Source organism: Trichomycterus rosablanca, chromosome 3 (assembly GCF_030014385.1).
Source record: "Trichomycterus rosablanca isolate fTriRos1 chromosome 3, fTriRos1.hap1, whole genome shotgun sequence".
In the NCBI taxonomy this organism is placed as follows: domain Eukaryota; kingdom Metazoa; phylum Chordata; class Actinopteri; order Siluriformes; family Trichomycteridae; genus Trichomycterus; species Trichomycterus rosablanca.
The window spans coordinates 19,755,531-19,761,909 of record NC_085990.1 but is presented as its reverse complement, the minus strand read 5'-3'; positions in this window follow the sequence as shown (position 1 = coordinate 19,761,909).

Sequence of the window (6,379 nt, the reverse complement as noted above, 5' to 3'; positions counted from 1 at the left end):
TGGACGTCCCGGTCTAAAAAGGTTTTGTTGAATGTGTTACTGAACAGTTGAAAATGTTACTTAATGTTTTATTTTCTGATCAGCCATAACATTAAAACCACCTTCTTGTTTCTACACTCACTGTCCATTTTATCAGCTCCACTTACCATATAGAAGCACTTTGTAGTTCTATAATTACTGACTGTAGTCCATCTGTTTCTCTACATACTTTTTTGCCTGCTTTCACCCTGTTCTTCAATGGTCAGGACCACTACAGAGCAGGTATTATTTAGGTGGTGGATCATTCTCAGCACTGCAGTGACACGGACATGGTGGTGGTGTGTTAGTGTGTGTTGTCCTGGTATGAGTGGATCAGACACAGCAGTGCTGCTGGAGTTTTTAAATACCATGTCCACTCACTGTCCACTCTATTAAACACTCCTACCTAGTAGGTCCACCTTGTAGATGTAAAGTCAGAGACGATCACTCATCTGTTGCGGCAGTTTGAGTTGGTCATCTTCTAGACCTTTATCAGTGGTCACAAGACGCTGCCCACGGAAAGCTGTTGGCTGAATATTTTAGGTTGGTGGACTATTCTCAGTCCAGCAGTGCCAGTGAGGTGTTTAAAAACTCCATCAGCGCTGCTGTGTCTTATCCACTCATACCAGCACAACACACACTAACACACCACCACCATGTCAGTGTCAATGCAGTGCTGAGAATGACCCACCACCCAAATAATACCTGTTCTGTGGTGGTCCTGGGAGAGTCCTGACCATTGAAGAACAGCATGAAAGGTGCTTCTATATGGTAAGTGCAGCTAATAAAATGGACAGTGAGTGTAGAAACAGGGAGGTGGTTTTAATGTTATGGCTGATCGGTGAAAGTCTAAGCTAATTACAAAAAATAATAAAGATTATTATTATTATTTTAGAACTATTATTATTATTATTATCAGTAGTAGTAGAATTTTATTGTTATTGTCATTATTATTATTATTATATTATTATTGTTAGTAGTAGTAGTAGCAGTAGTAGATATAGACATGGTTGAGGAGGGGTGCCCGATGGATTGGTGACTTGTATGAGGTGTGTTAGTGTATCATGCCCAGTGATTTCGGAAAATCGGACCTACCATGACACCTGAGTTATTTAAAGTGGTAGTAAAACGTGAAAGTGATGATTATGATGACGATGATGATGAATATATTTACAATACTAAAAACCAGTTTGACATGCTCTGGAACTGGACTAGTAACTGAAAGGGTGCTGGATAAAGCCTAACATCTGACAGGCTACCACTATTAGGCCCTTGAGCAAGGTACTTAACCCCTAATTGTTTGGATTGCATATGGTCAGGATTGTATGTCACTTTGGATAAAAATGCCTGCTAAATGCCTGCTAAATTGTAAATGTAAAAGGACATACTACTTAGGAATTAAGTATGTAGGTTGTATGCGTCAAATGCTCTCATCCACAGTCTGATCGTGTCAGTTTGAGCAGCTGACTTGTAGCTTCATCCACTATTCACATGTCTCTATTAACCAATCTCTACAAAGCTGGGTGGAGATTTTGGGTGTTTCTGGTTCAGAGAATGAATCTGCATCACTCCACTTAGCAAAGTGCCATTTTGACTGCTGGGGGTATGATTGCCTGTAGGAACGTTAGCATAATGCAGCCATGAATGTTGCCCTTATGTCTAATATGTATCTGTAGTAATGCTGATGGTTAGACTTGGCAGTTAACAGTGCAGTGCTTTTGTTGCATTGTTTGTTTTCTGCATGGGTGTAGCTGTGTGTCTTTGTTCTGCTGTATCAGTTGCTGTGGTTTTACTACTCTCACCTATAGTGCACAGTTTTTTTGTTTTTTTCCTTCAGAACAAGGTGGGTATAGAAGACAATAAGCCAGACAGAGTGTTATTGTGCGTGGTTTTGGCTTTAGGTTTGCTCTGGCTAGGGGTACATGATAATAAAGCTAAAATAAAAAAATGGAAACATTATTTGGTAAATTATCAAAGCAAAATGAAACACAGTGAGAGCTAAGCTAGCAGTGTGAGCAATAAAAATACATCATTGCTATGGACAAAAGAAAAATGGGATAAAAAACAATCAATATATTTAAAGGTAAAACTTTAACATTAAAATTAAAGTGAAAAGAAAGTTAAAAGCCAGCCAGTCTATGTAAGTGTATTGGTGCAAAAGGAAAAATGCTACTGATGGAACCCACAGCAGGTTCATTGCATCCCATATCCCCCAACCCCCTCTCCTCCTCCTCTTCTTCTTCCTCCAGTACACCCCCAACCAATTCCTCACTCCCCTCCTGCACCATTCGTTGCCATAGAAACCAGACGGGGTGCCTAATATACCAAGTTAATATGTTTCCAGTGTCGGCAAGCGACTTGGGTGCTAATGCATTCATATGTCTCATCTGAGACAAGGCAATCGATAGTGTGCAGGAGCCCATGGTGGACAACAACAGGTCCATCAGTCAGTCTTTGTCGGTCTGTCGATCAGTTTGGGCCGTCGATACTGAAGCTGTTTGTTCAGTGAAAAATCTTTTCTCACATGGAGTGTGCTCGGTATTACTAGCTATTAATTTTATATAATATTTAAACACATCTTCATAATTATTGTTTACTTTTGATATTTTGAAAATAGGTTATTTGGATATACACTAAAAAATGCACTCTATATAGCCATAAGTATAATTAAGACACCCCTTTTAATTAATGAGTTCTGATTCAGCCACACCCATTTCCTGTTCCAGCATGACTGTTCCACTGTAGATTAAACAGTGGGATATTCCGCTAGCACACCAGCACTGAGATTCTGAACTCCTCGGTTCGAAACTCGGCGTTGCCACCGGTTGACTGGGTGCCATCTAGCGGGCATAATTGGCAGTGACTGCAGGGAGGGATGTACGGAATATGTGGGCAGGGTCTTCAAAAACTGTGTAAGGACCCTGATCGGCGGATAGAGGCGCCTGTGCAGAGTGCATCGGTGGAAAAGGGTTCCGGAGGAGGCGTGAGCAGCAATATACCCTCAACTGCAAAAAATCGGGGATCCCCAGCAGCAGAAGACAAATTGACCACTGAATACTTTAGTTGTTAAAATGATTTGAAATGTTACTTTCCAGCCGGGCGTTTTCATCCCATGTCAGTCACTGGCTGACAGTTGCTGTATTGACTGAATGGACTCCCACAGACACAAAGCCTACTCAGAAAAGTGAAGGCTGTTATGGATGCAAAGGGATTTGGGCAATATGATATTACGGCCTATGGGTTAAAATATGATGGCCAACAAGCCTATGTTAAGGTGTCCACATATTTTATTATATATTATATAGTGTATGGTAGTTAAATAAAAAGTGACAATAATTTAAAGAAAAACATATTTTTATGTAATCTAAAAAGAATGCCTTAAGCCTTTTTGAATTTTGAGTTTTTGTACTAAGCTGGAAAAAATAATGACGCAATCATGTGCAATAATTAATAAATATTTATAAAATATTAACTTTCAGTGAAATAACTTTGTCTTTTGAAATAGTTGTTCTACAACCCCAAATCAGAAAATGCAAATAAAATAAAAATGCAGTGTTCCTTACATTTACTTTGACTTTTATTTGATTGCAGACAGGATGAACCTGAGATATTTCATCTTTTGTCTGCTCAACTTCATTTCATTTATTAATATACCTCCATTCCTGCATTTCAGGCCTGTAACACCTTCCAAAAAAGTTGGGATGGGGGCAATTTAGGGCTAGTAATGAGGTGAAAAAACTAAATAATGATGTGATTCCAAACAGGTGATGTCAACAGGTGATTGTAATCAGGGTTTGGTACAAAAGCAGCATCCAGGAAAGGCTGAATCTTTGATGAGCAAAGATGATCAGAAGATCTTCAGTTTGTTAACAAATGTGAGAAAATGATTGAAATGTTTACAATGTACCTCAAAAAAAGATTGGAAGGGATTTGCATATTTCTCCCTCTATAGTGCATAATGTCAAGGGTGCAAGCTTAAGCTGAACGCCCATGATCTTTGATCCCTCAGACGGCACTGCATCAAGAACCGCCACTCAACAATAGCTGATATAACCACATGGGTGAGGGATTACTTTGGCAAACCTTTGTCAAGCACTACAATACAAAGTTACATGCACAAATGCACTTAAAAAACTTTACTGTGCAAAAAAGAAGCCTTATGTTAGCCATGTCCAGAAGCGGCATCAACTTCTCTGGGCTTGGAGGCATCTAGGATGAACCATCACACAGTGGAAACGTGATGAATCAGGATAAATCAGCATTCCAGGTTGTTTTTTTTAAAAATTGGACGCCGTGTGCTCTGGACCAAAGACGAAAAGGACCATCCAGACTGTTATCAGCAACAAGTCCAAAAGCCAGGGTCTGTCATGGTATGGACAGAAGTCAGGACAGAAATCAAACAACTGTTTAAATAACTTATTATATTTATTTTTGTTTATGCATGTTGATCTCCATCCTGGTTGAGGAGAGCCGAGGCTGACACGTGTGCAGTACCCGACTGCATCTTTTCACCTGCACGAGGGGAGTTCATATGTGGATCAGCTTTGTGTACGACAGACACACCCTGATCAACGCATTATCCCTCGTCTCTTTGCAGGTGTCATCAATCAGCCAGCAGAGGTCGTAATTGCATCAGTTATGAGGTCCCATCCGGTTCCCACCCTGTATGAACAACAGCCAATTGTTGTTTATGTAGGCGCCCAGCCTGGCGGATGGCAGAGCTGAGTTTCGAACCGAAATGTCAGCTCTGGTGTGCTAACGCGTTTTACAGCTGCGCTACTTTACTGCCAACTTTTATATTACTTAGTATGGCCCCAAAGCACAGTAAAGCCATGAAGTGCTTCTCGACAAAGAAAGAAAATCATAGCTCTGTATGTACTGTATACGAAAAAAAAAAGATCAACTATATTTATATAATAGCATACTTATACCCCAAGCAGATTCCCTTTAAATGCTGCCAGAATGTAGGCTCCACAATTTAAAAACCAATTCACGTTCTAAATGGCAGTTTATTGAAGGTAATTTTAATAAAACTTGACAGAAAGACATAAATGTTTTTTTAAAAGTACACAAAAGTATGCGGACACCTAGCAATGGGCTTGTTAGACATCCCAGGGCTCTGTTATGTTCATGTTACTAGAGGTCCTCTATACCAAACTCATAAAATCATATCTTTTTGGATCTCAGTCATGCTGGAAGAGGAAAGGTTTTTTTTTCTAAATGGTTGCCTCAAAGCTGGATGCATACAATAGGTACTAGTAATGGGTAGTAATTGATTTTTAATACCTGTCAGAAATGAGTGTAGTTGAAACTCAAACTTCACAATTTGGATTGTTGTCCAATTACCTTTGGCTAAATAGTGTACATTTACCATTATGGGGTTTAGCCACACTCATTGCTTCCATGAAACTAGGCCATGCAAACATGATGGTTTGTTTGTTTGTTTGTTTATTAGGATTTTTACATCATGTTTTACACACTTTGGTTACATTCATGACAGAAACAATAGTTACTCATTACACAAGATGCATCAGTTCACAAGTTTAAATGTCAAACACAGTCATGGACAATTTAGTTTCTCCAATTCACCTCAGTTTCATATTTTTGGACTGTGAAAGGAAACGGAGCTCCCGGAGGAATCCCACACAGACATGGGGAGAACATGCAAACTTCACACAGAAAGGATCCAGACTGCCCCACCTGGGGATTGAACCCAGGACCTTCTTGCTGTGCCCCTCAAACATCATGGACAACTACTGGTGGTAGAATGGACATACAGTGGTACCTTGTAACTCAACGTCCCCTAAACTAAAAATCTCTGAAACTCAACACCCTTCATCAAAATTTGTACCCTTAAACTTAACTTTTCCTCCTAAACTCACTGTGTGCGACTGCTGCTTTGTTCAGCGTTCGGCTTGAACGGTGCCATAAAACGTCATCAAAGTGCGAATATGAGATGAATCTGCATTTGTGTAGAATAACAGTCATATTCACTCTAAAAGCATCCACATGTATCTGTGTTTAGCTGAATTTTCCTCTGTTTCACTTTTAAACTTGTGTTATAGCTCAGGGTTCTGAGAAATTGTGAGAATCAGCTTTTCTGAGAGAGTCTAAAACGCTTATTGTTAAAACAAAGCTTAATGTGACTAAAGAACAACATAGAAAGTCTAAACCTCTCCTAATTATTACCACTCATAAGTTCTCTTCACCAATTAAGAAGCATAAGAAAACAATAAAGAAATTAAGGTAAAGAGCTGGTTTTATTGTATTTTATATTGATTTTTAATTGTTTTAATATTACATTTGTGTAACATTCAGTGTATAAGTGTAAAAACAACCTCATTATTTTACATTAGCTTAA